This window comes from Vigna unguiculata, chromosome 10 (genome assembly GCF_004118075.2).
Source record: "Vigna unguiculata cultivar IT97K-499-35 chromosome 10, ASM411807v1, whole genome shotgun sequence".
NCBI classification, from domain to species: Eukaryota; Viridiplantae; Streptophyta; class Magnoliopsida; order Fabales; family Fabaceae; genus Vigna; species Vigna unguiculata.
Genome location: NC_040288.1, coordinates 30,360,059 through 30,375,791, shown reverse-complemented (window position 1 = coordinate 30,375,791; position 15,733 = coordinate 30,360,059). Strand labels below are relative to the sequence as shown.

Sequence of the window (15,733 nt, the reverse complement as noted above, 5' to 3'; positions counted from 1 at the left end):
AATTTAATCCCAACTTTATAAATGTGACGACTTACGAACCCTTCTTTTATTATTATTATTATTATTATTATTATATGATTTACTTATAAAATTTTAATATCAAATTTTACAATAATATCTAACAAACTTAAAATATTCACATATATGCTTATATATTTTACAATACGATATGCATTCTATATTTACATCATTTAGCACACATAATATTATTTACACTAGAAGGGATCAGGCATGTTGGGAACAATCATCTATGATAAAGTTATAAAATTTTGTTTTTCATATACAATCATAAAACAGGGAAGTATGGAGACTTTGGGGATGAAATTTTTTTTCTTCGTTGTTGTAACTTCTCTTTCTTTTAATGGATCCACACAAAAGCTTCTCTCTATTTCTTTTTTCTAACTTATCTCTTTCGCTCTTTATTTCTCTAACCCCACCCCTATTTATACTATATTAGGTAATCATTACTTCTAGTTTGATTCTTAATTAACTTAGTTCCTATACTACTCTGATTCCATTAGTTCTCAACATCCAGTCCTAGATTTTTTTTTTCACAGTCAAAGGATAAAAGATAAAAACGGATATGCTAACATTAAATGCTTCTAATCTCTTCAATTTTTATACACATACACATACATATATATATATATATATATATATATATATATATATATATATATATATATATATATATATATATATTTTTTTTTTTTTATTTTTTTATTCTTTTTTCTTTTTTTCTTTTCTTTTAATTTTTATTAGATACAATAATAACTTTGTCATTGACTTGTTATTCAATCCACTTTTACTTCGTTTTCAAAGATTTTGCATTTGATTGTTACCCGTTTTCCATTTATTTGTTTTGTATTTATTCAAATTTTTTGTATATAAATTCATATATCGATTATTATTAAACATATATTCATAATTTATTTTATTATTAGTTTCAATAATATATATATATATATATATATATATATATATAATATTCAACCATCATATAATTTGTTAGTAAAGAATTATTTCCTATATGAATTATCTCATTATATCAGTACAATTTATTTTGTAAATTTATAGCTAGCAAATATTATAAGTACTATCAACATTTTTTTTATGCATAAAATGTTTTCTCATTGGAGATCTTAAATATAGTTTCTTTAAAATATATTGACTTGATCACAAAAAAAAAAAAAAAAATTGTTAATAGTGTATATAATATGATTATTGGAATTTTATTTTGTAATGTTAGAAATAATGAAGATAAATAGTATAACTCCAATACATTGTATAAGAAAAGTAATCTATCATTAACTTTTAGGTGTTAACATACTAAAAATATTGTGGTATAATTTTTTTTTGGATGTTACGATAAATGTATGAATTTAATCATTTTAACCAAATTTTGTTAAGTTTATTTGATGTTTCAAACGTGTTTTCATGATAGCATTTGAGTTGTTTATCCCGTTTGATATATTTTTGTTTCATGTTAGTTGAGAAACGTGTTTGAAACATCAAATAAACTTAACAAAATTTAGTTAAAAAGACTAAATTCATGCATTTTTAAAGTTAAGAGACTAAATTTGGTCAAAATTTCAAAAAAAGACTAATTTCAATTTTAACAATAAATTAAAAAATCAAAGACATATTTAACCCATAAATATAAATACTAAAAATAAATAAGAACCGGTAAATTTAAAAAAATGTGTTCGTTGTGACATACCATAATGATTGTTATGAAACTCGAACAACACGGTGAAAGAAAAATATATCTTCTTTTATCATGATTGCAACTCTTCTTATTCTCGATACCAATTTGTTAGGGAATCGAAGGCTGCATGTTACAAGGATAACAAGAAGAAGCAATCAAATAAAATTATCTATATTATCTTATATATGTATAAAAGTGTACACCCCTTATATAGGCTGATCTTATGCTGTATATGCATCATCCTTGCTTTATTTCTTTTCAACTCCTTTAACTTTGATGTGATGTGACACTATCAACATTTTTAGTAAATTTGACAAATTTTTTGACAAATTACTGTAAAAAAATATTACAATTATTACTTTATTTTGATTAAAAAATAAAAAATTAATCTATTCAATCTTATTTATAAAAAATTTATCAAGAGTTTGTTAAGAAAGTTTGTTAAAAGATAATTTTTTTTTATGTATCATATGGTGGACTAAACTCAAGAAATTTCTATTGTTATAATAGAGTGGACGTGTACATGGTGAGGAGAAAATTGATAGAGATATATTATTATGTTGCAATTCTTTTAAAATATAAATATCTAGTAACGTTTAAAAATATAATCATACTTCGTAAAATATTAATATTGATAACCAAAAGTTAACACTAATTAATAAATAATGTTAAATCTAAAATCATTAATTTTTGGAGACCGATAGCATGTAATGTTGAATAAACTGATAGTAAAATCATTAATAATTAGTTTTATAAACAGTGTTTCCTGTAGACCGATATTTTAATTTTTAATTACTATTTTAATAATAATAATAATATTTAGTGAAGCAAATAAGTATTTTGATTGTGTTATTATAAATTCACGTGTTTTCACAACTACGAATAAGAATAATAAATTATTTTAATGCAAAACTTAAATTTAAAGATAAAAAATCTTCCTACTTATAATTTTGTTTTCTTATTTTTATATAAATTTTCTCATTTTTTATATAAATCTTATCACATTTATTTGTTTCGTGCATCTCATCCCCTCCATCGATACTCATTCTTTTCGTTCATGTTCATCTCTTTCGATTAAGAACTTTTCTTTTCTCTTTTTTGTTTAAGTTTTGTTTTTTCATTGAGAATGGATACATTGTACAATTTTTTATTTTTTAAATTATTGAAAGTTGTGTTGGGCACATCAACACAAATTACATTAATAGTGAAAATATATTTCATTCAATGAGAAGATTCTTCATCTCGAAATATGTACCTCGATTAAAATAATTTACGATTTATTTTGTCTTCACGGAAACATACAGTTTGATAAAACAAATTAGCATTAATATTAAAATATATTATATTAATATTTGTATAATCGATATTAATTAAATAAAAAAATAAATTTAATATAATTTTAATTGATACTAAAATAAATATAAATACTAAAAGTAAATAAGATTGATTTTAACTAGGTCAATTTATTTTCTTAATATTTATTTCAGGTACATGGCCCAGTTTATTACTTCTTTTAGTACTAATCTTTATTTTAATATTTTTTACAATTCACTGATTCACATTTGGCACTTGGCCATAACGCACAGAGGATTCTTCTTATACTGCGTAACTCCTGGTAATGTTTCTGTATCAATGTCTTCGCTCTTCATTCCTTCCGGCAATTCCCAGTCAAAAGAATAAAGAAGATTACCAAGAATGACATCGAATGTTGCAAAAGCCATATTCAAACCTGGGCAAATTCTACGACCAGCACCGAATGGAATAAAACAGAAATCTTTTCCACGAAGATCTACAGTGCTGTTTAAAAACCTCTCTGGTATAAACTCTTCTGCATCTTCCCAAGCCTCAGGATCTCTATGAATAGCCCAACCATTCACATATATTATTGTCTTCGCTGGAATTTCATAACCATCTATCATAACTTTTTCCCTTGTTTCTCTAGGAAGAAGTAATGGTACTGCTGGGTGCAATCTCATTGCTTCTTTTATCACTGCCTTTAAATAGGGAAGCTTCTGAACATCATCTTCATCTAAGAAAGGTTTTTTACCACTTAAACTCCTTATTTCTTCTTGAACCTTCTTCATAACTCGTGGATGTTTTAATAGTAAAGTCATAGCCCACACTACTGTGACTGAAGTTGCATCTGTTGCTGCAGTCAGAATGTTCTGCAGAAGAAAAAAAATCACAAGTTAATAATTGGACGAAAATATTAGATTACCTGATTCCTTAGTTTAATACTCAACAAAGAAATGAAAGGGATGATGTAAGCTTTTTTCTGTGAAAATTGAAGTTGACAAAGCAAAGGGAAGGAATGAAATTGAAAGAAAGGGAAATTCAAACCATGAGCACAGCTTTGATGTTATCGTTAGTGATGTCGATGGAAAACGAATAGTTTTTCTTGAGTTGAAGTAAGACATCAACGATGTCCTGTTCCTGTGGGGTCTTTTTATGAGAATCTGCCATGTGTTCCTCAATGACTTGTTGGTAGAACTTATCCATCTCCTTGAAAGTTCGTTCAAGACGTGCATGCAGTCCCCTGAGTGTATCATCCCAACCCATGAAAGGAATATACTCAGAAACAAAGAAGGAACTCATCATGACTTGACACTCACTGAACAACCTGTGAAACATGCTCCTTTCGGTTCCTTCCTCTTCATACCTTTTCCCCAAAGCAATTCTACATATAATAGAGCTACTAAGAGACGTTAACACTTGATTCAGATTTGTAACTTCTGAAGTTGAGGCATGGTGAGATATTGTTTTTATCATCTGCTTCACCTCAAAATTTCTCACTGAGGAAAAACATGAGACACGTTTGGAGTTAAAGACATGTATAACACAGATTTTTCTGATTTCTCTCCAATAGCTACTGTATGAGGAAAATGCATGTCTAAGCCATCATAGGACAGTTTCTGTTGGCCAAGTAATTTAGGTCGATCACAACACTCAAGGTCATGGTCTTTCATTACCACTTTGGCTAGTTTTGGTGAGGAAACAACTATTACACGTCTTAAACCAAATTGAAGGGAAAATAAAGAACCATATTTCTTTGAGAATTGCCATAGCTGCATGTGAAGAGAAGAAATTTCTAGTTGGTGAAGGTTTCCTACTATGGGAAGACCTCTAGGACCAGGTGGAAATGGTGGGCTTTTCAAAGTTGTGAAGTATTTGAAGAAGAACGGCAAAAACAAAGGAAAAATTAGGCAAAGAATTAGAAGAAGTGATGAGAACATTGTGTATACGACCAGAAAGAGAATGCTTGATTGATAGAAATCTTACTTTTGACCGATAGAACTCCGTAAGTTTTAGCTTCCACGTAAGGTATTTATAGATGAGGAATCCTGAGCACACGATTTTTTCACAAACTTCCTTATTTTGGTTAAAAAATATTATTTTATTATTTTATTTTAATTAAAAAATAAAAATTAATCAATTATAATTCTAATTTTAGAAACTTTGTTAACTTTATCAAAAAAAAAAATTGTCAAAAGATATTTTTCCTTTTTAATACAATGCATCAATAATGAACTCACGGTGTTGTGTGACTTATTCATTTGTTTGCAGCATCAACATTGTTTTATTTCTTTTCAACTCCTTTAACTTTAATGTGACACTATTAACTTTTTCAGTGGTGTCCCACCTACACCTAGGGTGGCAGAGGGGCCAGTCGGCCCATTATCGCCAGGTCTGCACGTACGTAAAAAAAAAAAGTCAAATCCAATAGGTCCGTCACCAAATGAGTTTGGATATTATGGGGTTTTCTTCCTGCACCCCCAATATTTCTTCTGCACCTCCAAATATTCATCTTCTTTCATTTATATTTTTGGAAAATTAAATAAATAAATAAAAAATTAATTAGATAGACGCAATAATTAAACAATTATAAATGGCAGAATTAGATGACTGCCTGAATTAATTACCAGCAGTGTCTTTTATATATCCTGCACCCCTCTTCTTTCAGTTTCACTTTCACTTTTTCACTTGTTCGTTGGTGGTTGAAGTGTGAATTTTTCAGTCGAGGGTCCACTCCTATTTCTATTTCACCATTTGCTTCATTTCTTCTCAGAAAAAGGTACGCCCATTAGAATAGAAGTTTATATTTGATAAATTTATGTCTGAGATAAATGTTATGCAGCGTTTTTAATATTTGATTCTTACATTTTACGGAAGTCATTTTATTTACGGAAGTGTCATGCGGAAGTCAAGTTATTATTTCCATATACGGAAGTTGACTTCCGGAAGACAAGTGAAATTTTACGGAAATCAATTTTTTTTTCGTTCTACGGAAGTCGACTTCCGAAAATGTATGTGTGAAACGAAAGTCGACTTCCGAAAGTGTATGATTAAATCGGAAGTGGACTTCATGAAATTTTTTTAGTGTTACGAAAGTGGACTTCTGATCTTTTAAGTGAAATTTTTGCCCGAAAGTCGAGTTTCGAAGAGTAGTTTTTTTTTGTTTGGTAAGTAGTGTGGTGAGTAAATTTTTTTCAGTTCCGTAGTAAGCGGTTTATCTTGTTTTTCACTTTTTCCACTTCCGATGCTTTCTATGTTCTACCATGCTTTTTTTTATCACTTTCCAACTTCCATAGATCTTTTAGACTAAGCTTTGTTTTTTTCTTTTAATTTTCTACTTCCGTAGATGCTTTTAGACTTAGTAATATTTTAATTTAATTTTATTTTATAATTTATAATTTTGTTAGTGATATTTTAATTTAGTTTTATTTTGTAATTTATAATTTTGTTAGGGTTTGAATAATAATTTATATTTTATTTATTATTTATTTATATTATTTATTTAACTTTTATTTACATGAATATTTATTTTTTGTTTTATATATTTTTTATTGTTATATTTTTGTGTATTTTAATTATTATTTGTTTAAGTTTACTATTTATTTATTGTGTGTTTGTTTTATATTTTTAAATGAATATTTTTATTATTTATTGATTTTATTTTATTTTTTTTATGGTTGAGTGTTTATGTATTCTTTATTTTTTTATTTAATTATTATTATTCAAAATTATAATTATTTATAAATAAAATTAAATAATATTTTAATTACTTAAATTATATTAATATTATTATAAATTTCAAATAAAATTGTTCTAAATTATAATTATTTAAAATTATATTTAGTCAATAATAAAATTAATCAAAATTAAAATTATTCAAAATCGTAAATAACTAAAATTTTAATTATTCAAAATTATAATTATTTAAATTTATAATTATTTAAATTTATATTTACTCAATAATTAAATTAATTAAAATTAAAATTATTCAAAATTATAATTATTTAAAATTATATTTACTCAATAATAAAATTAATTAAAATTTAAATTATTCAAAAATCATAAATAACCAAAATTATAATTATTCAAAATTATAATTATTTAAAATTATAATTATTTATATTTATATTTACTCAATAATAAAATTAATTAAAATTTAAATTATTCAAAATTGTAAATAACTAAAATTTTAATTATTCAAAATTATAATTATTTAGAATTATATTTACTCAATAATAAAATTAATTAAAATTAAAATTATTCAATATCGTAAATAACTAAAATTTTAATTTTTCAAAATTATAATTATTTAAATTTATAATTATTTAAATTTATATTTACTCAATAATAAAATTAATTAAAATTAAAATTTATCAAAACCATAAATAACTAAAATTTTAATTATTCTAAATTATAATTATTTAAAATCATAATTATTTAAATTTATATTTGCTCAATAATAAAATTAATTAAAATTAAAATTATTCAAAATGGTTAATAACTGAAATTTTAATTATTCTAAATTATAATTATTTAAAATTATAATTATTTAAAATTATATTTACTCAATAATAAAATTAATTAAAATTTAAATTATTCAAAATCGTAAATAACTATAATTTTAATTATTTTAAATTCTAATTATATAAAATTTTAATTATTTAAAATTTTAATTTTTTAAAATTATATTTACTCAATAATAAAATTAAATAAAATTAAAATTATTCAAAATCGTAAATAACTAAAATTTTAATTATTCTAAATTTTACTTATTTAAAATTATAATTAATTAAAATTAATAATAATTAAAATTAATTAATATCAAAATTATTTACATTAAAATTAAAATTAAGTAAAAAAAATTACGGAAAGTGGAAGTCGCCTACGGAAGTCGCGTACGGAAGTCACGCCACACTCTACGGAAGTCATATGCTCTTACAGAAGTCAATAATGTTTATGGAAGTCACTTCGCGGAACTCAGTTTTAATTACGGAAGTCGACTTCCGGTATTGATGGCTTACGGAAGTCGACTTCCGTAAGTGCCATATTTTTGTTTTTGCGTGGTCTGCACTTCTGAAACTGGTTCTATGGAAGTCCACTTCCGTAATCGACTTTCGGGTTTGTGTTTTTACAAATCTATATTCAAATAAAAAAAAATAACTACATACGATGCAACAAACATGACAGAAACAATAAAAAAATTAAAATAGACAACACAGACAAGTTTACTTACCTATTAATGGAGATGAATGGTGAAGGGAAGAGGGAGAGCGGATAAAAGATAGACAGGAGTGGGGCACGACGAGTGGGGCACGTTAGAGAGGAGAGTGGGGCAAATGAGAGATTGGGGGTGTGTGGCGGCTAGGGTTGAGTGAAAACAAAGTGTGGCATTAAATAGGAAAGAGAAATAGAGATTGATTGATTTAAAATTTTAAAATACTAAAAGGGTAGTTTTGGAATTTATGAAAAGTTTGGAGGTGCAGAAAAAATATTGGGGGTGCAGGAAGAAAACCCCGATATTATTACATGTCTCTTTTCAAATGGACTGATGGTCCGGGCTAGCTTATCACTTTTTTTTTTAATTTTTTTTTAATTTTTTTTTAATTTTTGTTTATAAATTATATATATATATATATATATATATATATAAATTTATTTATATAATATAAAAATTAAAGAAAAAAGTTAACAGATTAGGGTGGATTGGTTCGTTTTGACCCACCAAACTAGCGGGTTAGACAAGTCGGGTTACAATAGGTTAGCGGGTTCCAACTCGACCTGCTTTTTTCTTGACAGATTGACGGGCCGTCCAAACGGGTCTGACGTGCTTTGACATTCTTACCTACACCTAAATAACGAGAGATTAATCTTTCATAAGATATTTAGTGATACAAGATATTATAAAAAACAAATATTTAGAACAAATTTTGAACTAATTTAATATTAATATTTTGAATTAGAAATAAAATAATATTATTTTCGGCTAGAAAAATGAGTTTATTAAGAAAAATTAATAATAACTTGACAAATTTTTTATAAATAAAATTAAAATAGATTAATTTTTTTAATTAAAATAAATAATAAAATAGTACTTTTTATTTAAATTAGTTTGTAAAACTTTATTAAAGTATTATTTTCCAATTGGAGTACTTTAATCTTTGAAACTAGGACATTATGAATGATTAGGTATACAAATTCACGTGAATAAGGAGTAAATCAAGTAAAAAAATTATAAATTATAAAAGATGATGTATATAAAACTATTTTATAATTTCAAAACATATGTTTTAAGAAAGAGCATTTCAAAATGAATTTGAAAACTAAATTCAGTATAATATAAACTAAAAGAAGTGAAAACAAAAAGGTAATTAAGCCAATAGCAAGTTTGAACTTGGAGGTTGTATTAAGAAAATAAATAGTTTCATGTGAAAAAAGATTTAAGCTAGCGCTTTATATAGCTTGGGGCTATATGAATTATGGAGGCAATAACACAATGAAGTGGTAGACATCATAGATAAGATTATGTGTGAAAGGTGTGTGGTAGACAGCATCTAAGTTTATCTAATGTAAAGTTCTATAAATTCTATAAGAGATTCTAGAAATAATCGATTATATTCGATTAATACTCATGAAATAATTAAAAAAAAATTAAATTTAATATCATACTACGAATTATGTGAAGCCTGAAGTTTCTGATAGATATTAGGTTTCTCCTACGAGGTCTTTAGAGAGCTCATATTTATTTACCAGTGATTATTCCATATCTATTCCTAGAGAAAAACTCATTCTACCTTTATACTAAAATTTAAAAATTATTACCGAATAATAAATATATACTCGTATTAGTATTTGTATTTACTTTTTTACTATTTCAATATTAATTAATTAATTTTTATAAAATAATAAAAAATTTATGGTAAAGGAAATATAATATTAATAAATATTTAATATTAAAAGGGATTGTTTATTTTCAAATATTACGAAAAAAATTGTAATTATATGCATTTCAAATTAGAATACCAAAAAAAAAAAAATTCATAAGAAGCAAAACATTTATTAACAAGAACTAATGAAACCTAGTTGATAAAATTTAAATATATCTTTTAAAATATATAAAAGGAAAACTCTTCCTTATATACACTAATAAAAGTTATAGGCTTAAATATACATTTCCCTATTTTTGTTGTTTTTATTCAATTTGATTCTCATTTTTGTTTTGTGTTCAATTAGATCTTCATTTTCGTCAAATTTGTCAATTTGGTCCTTTTGACTAACGGCGTTTAAATAGTTAACGTTTTTGAACAGTACATGCCACGTGTCAGCTCTTGTTTTTTTTTTAATCTTTTTAAATTTTTTTAATTTCAAAAAAATTATCCACGTGTCACCATTGTTTCACGTATTAATGCTAGTGTCACGTGACAGTTTGTGATTGTATTATTTCATTTTGTTCAATTTAGTCTCAATATTTGTTATTTTTGTTCAATTCAGTTCCTACATCATTATTTTTGTTTAATTTAGTAACAATTTTTGTTAAAATGAAACTATTTAATTTTTAAAATTGACATTATTATTAATTATTTTTGTAATTCAGTTATAAATTATTATATTTAATTATAAATTGAATATAATTCTTAGATTCAATTGTTAAATAGAATATAATTATTTAAATATTATTAGAATATAATTATTAAAATTTTAAAAATATATATTAACATTTATAAAATTGACATTTAAATATAAAATATTTAATATTTTTAAGGCATTTTAGATATTAAAATCTAAAATATTTTATATTTAAATATTAATTTTACAAATATTGGTTTACTTTTCTAAAATATTTTGAATATTTAAAATATTTTAAAATATCAATTTTAAAAGTACTTTAAAATATAAATATTAAAAGAAATATTTAATAATTATATTCTTATAATATTTTAAATAATTATATTCTATTTCACAATTAAATATAAGAATTTTATTCAATTTATAATTAAATTTAATAATTTATAATTGAATTTAAAAAATAATTAATAAAAATGCCAATTTAAGAAAAAATATTAATATAATTTGTATAAAGGATATTAAATTTGATATCAATTTGAAAGTGACAAAATTGATTTATTTTAACAAAAATTGGAACTAAATTGAACAAAAATAACAAATATAGGGACTAAATTGAACAAAAAAAAAATAACGCAACCACAAAGTGACATGTGACACTAGCATTGACGTGTGGCACACTTGTGACTTGACACGTGAACAAATTTTTTGAAATTAAAAAAATTAAAAAAAATTAAAAAAAGTTAAAAAAAAAATTAAAAAAAGGAGCTTACACGTGACATGTATTGTTAAAAAACGTTAATTATTTAAACACCGTTAGTGAAAATGACCAAATTGACCAAAATTTAACGAAAATGAGGACCTAATTGAACACAAAACGAAAATGAAGACCAAATTGAATAAAAACAATGAAAATAGGGACCAAATGTATATTTAAGCCAAAGTTATAATATATCACTTGATCAAAATCACACAAAGAACAAAGATGTTTAACATAGATAATAATAATAGAATTTTAACATTGATATTTCATCTTTTGAACTTCGATATTATCGCAACCTAAATCGTGACGGGACGACGAACTAAAGTTAAATTAATTTGGTATCAGAGATTAGAAGTCGCCACCATAATTTATTCTAGAAAACTATGGAAAACCATAAAAATAAAATAAAGTCTGCGAAAACCAAATTTAGGGTCTGAGAGTCAGTTACGCGTAGGGAAGGTATTAGCACCTTACAGCGTCCGCCTAAAGGCGGTACCTTTAATTAAATTTGCAAAAGAGATGTGTTTATTTTAAATATTTATTTTTTCCATAAATATGAAAATATTGAACAAAATTGTTATTTTTTTATTAAAAAGGACCCGACAAGGATTAACCTTGGTCCTACGTATTCTCATTAAAAAATGAGAAATTATGGTTACGTAGTTCTTTATAAAATTATTTGAAAATGATTTGGAAAACCTTTTGATTTTTGGGAAGTGAACCTGACAAGGACGTGCCCTGCTCCTACATATCTCCATCACGTAGTTCTTGATAAAACTTGATTATAATATTTAATTTTTAAAGTTGTCTTTTGGCATTTTTGAAATTAAGTGTCATGCAACACGTGCGGTCAGGTTGACACCAAAAACATTTTTATATTTTGTACTTTTGAAAAGGAGTGTCGTGCGACATGAGTGGTCGATTAGACACCAAAACATTTCGATAATTTTTATATTTTGAAAAGGAGTGTCGTGCGACGCGAACGGTCGATTAGACAACAAAACAATTTTATAATTTTTTTATTTTGAAAGGAAGTGTCGTGCGTCGCGAACGGTCGATTAGACACTAAAAAATAAATAAATAAAGAAAATAATTATTAACTTTTATTTTTATCATTTTTGAAAACTATTTTAATTTTTATTTCAATTGAAAATATTTTTATTATTTTTGAAAATGATGTGATTGAAATGTGATATTTAATTAGAAAAAAGGTAAAATTGGAACTAGAAAATGAGAGTGCATAAGTGAGTATGTGGGTCCAATGAGAAAAAACTACACACATGGGAATGAGGTGCATATAGAGAAACACGTGGTGCACAAAGTAAAGGCATCCTAGCATAAAAAAGGAAAATAAAGGAGTAGGGTGTGTGCTTAGTGAAAACGCAGGTACATAAAATGAAATAAAGGGGTGTGGAGTTATTAATTTTGGAGTGCATGAAATAAAGAAAATAAACAAAAGGCCCAATTATGATACAAATATGCAGAGATATAGAAATTAAATTATGGAGGTGCAGATGAAAACATTTGAAGTTATTAACCCAATTAATACGGTGGTGCGAGAGTAAATTATGGGGTGCATGCCAAATGATTGAAATTAGTAACTCAATTAAGATGGTGTTGTAAGAGTTAATTATGGGGTGCACAAAGAAAATATTAAATCTGTCTCAAAAAACCCTAAGCTAATTAACTTCATGTTCTTTAAAACAGCACCGTAAAAAAACAAAACATGCCCCCAACTTCATCTTCTATCTCACGCTGCCACCAACCACAGACGCTACACTCACTGCCAAAGCCGCCGGCGACGGCCTTGATCGGCATCGAAAGCCTTGTCGCTGCTCCGTCTTTCTTCCATGATCGCGCCTCTATCGCAGTCCTAGAAAGCCAACGCCAGTAGCGCCACTCCGACGTCGTCGAGTTGTCGCTGTCTGCACTGCTGCAACATTCGAACGACGTTGCCATCTCCTACGAACGGCACCCCTCTTCTCTCTCGTGTTAGGGCTAAGTTTCTTATCCACATCCAACCCCAAAGTTTTCTTCTCCAATACTCCTCACGGTGCCATTCCAGCAACAGAGGAAAGAAAGATCATGCTCAACTCTTCTCTGTTTCCAATCTCCAACCCAAATCTTTTTTACTATTACTTTAATTTTTAGTTGGATGATTAATTATCTCATGTAAACTCAATGTTCAATTTTATTCTTTTCTAGTAAATTCACATTGCATTTAACATACACCATCAATATAAAGAACACAACATCATAACGATAGAAACTGTGCACCTTATGCTTCAAATTTGTCTTTGCGTTTCCTTCGTTCTTGATTCTGAATTATTCGGTTATCCTTTGTTGCAATTCCAAGTTTTCTGGTCCACTTGTTGTACTATTGTTGTTTACTTTCTATTTTCCACTTCCTCTGTGCTTTCCCATTTGCAAACGTGTCTCCATGGAGTATAGAGGATGGTTAATGATGAATTGAAGTGTTCTTTCCAAGATCCTCCGATAAGGCGTGAGTGTTTTCCCCTTTTTTAGAAATTTGGAAGATGAAGATTGATCTCAGAAAAGGAATGAGCGTGTGTAGAAAAACGGAGAATGTTGGAACCGTGGAGTAGTTATGGAAATGGTCCTTTTAAGATAAAAAACACTAACTGACGAGAAACTGTACTATAATAGAAGTTTTTCCTTTTTTATTTTAAAACACAAACTAATAAGAAACTGTAATGGAAGTTTTTTTTAATTATTTTTTAATATAAAAAAAAATAAGAAACTGTCCGAACATCTTTACGCTACAACTTTTTTTATATTTTTAAAATTTTTATCTTAATTAAAATAAAATAAACTAAATCTAATTTTCTATTTTTTAAATTAACATTTTATATTTTTATATTTTTGTTTTGAGCTTTTATTTTTTGAACTCATATTTTCTAAAAATTACTTAAACACTTACTTAAATATTTTTTAAAACAACATTTAAAGAAACTTTTTTTAATTAATTTTATTATTTTTTAACACAATTTATTACTAATTATTTTTTGGATATTTTAGAAACAATTTTATTCACCCGGACCAAATTGGGTGTTGACAGATATATATTGGATGATGATAACAAAGATTCATTACAATTACATTAAATTATTATATTATGGTAAATAAAATTTATTTATACAATTATAATAATAAAATTAAACGTATGATAATGAATTAGAAAATAAAAATTATTATATAAAAAATATCAAAATAATATTCTACCTCATAAACATAAACAAAAAATAAAAATATTAAACAAATAATCAAATGTGTATCTTAAAAAATATTTGAGAGACCTAAAGAGGACCTAATAAGTTCTAAGACAAAACTTCTCATCAATGAGAACCTAATAAGTTCTAAGATCTTCCTTAAAGGAAATTATAAACCTGTACCATCCTCTACTCACACCCAACAAGGTGATCAATGCAAAAAGGAGAAAACATGAATACACAAGCACACAAAAAGGGTAAGTTAATTTATAAAAGAAATAGTCATATTACATCATAAAACTAACATATTTCAAGCATTCATGCAATACAAAACATACAATTACAGATTATCTAGACTCAATTATCCATATTCTTGGTAGTTTTTGCACTTGTGGTAATAAATAATACTACTCAACCTGAGCTGCTCTACCTTAGCTGATATACAAAAGATTAGTCCTTTTAACCGTCATAAAAACCATGAGGTTGTTCTTAATGACAAGACCTCTTATCTCTCTCACCACATAACCATTCTACTCTACCTGAGTCTTGAATGGATATTAGAGTATCAGGATAAACCTGCAATATTGACTCCTTACATCAATGCATACACTAAAGAAACACTACCATAAAATCTCCCCACGAAACCCATGAAATTACACCAAACTCATAATTTCATCCACAAAACATATTTCCACATCAAATCCCAAATACCAAATAATCCACCATATTGGTATCTATCCATACTAAGTAATTTCATGTTCGTGATCATTTACAATCATCATATACTTCTATATATGTGCTCATAACCATTATCAAGCCCATCATCATCATAGCTTCATACATCATTAAGCACATGCATATTCATAATGAATCCATCAACAATACTTTGAACAACCAGATACCTTCATTTATTCCAAGTCAAACAAAAACCACAAATAAGAAGTATTGTTCTAAAAAGGGAAACCTAAAACATGACAAACATAAGAAACTAACTTTTTCTAATAAAAGATCCCACATCAACAAAATCATCTTCCATTTAATTCATACTACAAGAACATAAAAAACATAAATCATAAAATCACAAGACCAGAGAACAAGAAACACATCAAAGCATAAAACCTAGCAGATTGGTGCCCAACCCTATCAGTTGGCACCCAACGCTGGTGCAGTAGAGACTGG

General features: G+C 26.2%; 1 pseudogene; it reads right to left on the bottom strand.

Moving 5' to 3' along the window:
- Positions 1-3,170: 3,170 nt before the first annotated feature.
- LOC114166670 lies at positions 3,171-4,992 on the bottom strand (annotated as a pseudogene).
- Positions 4,993-15,733: the final 10,741 nt, after the last annotated feature.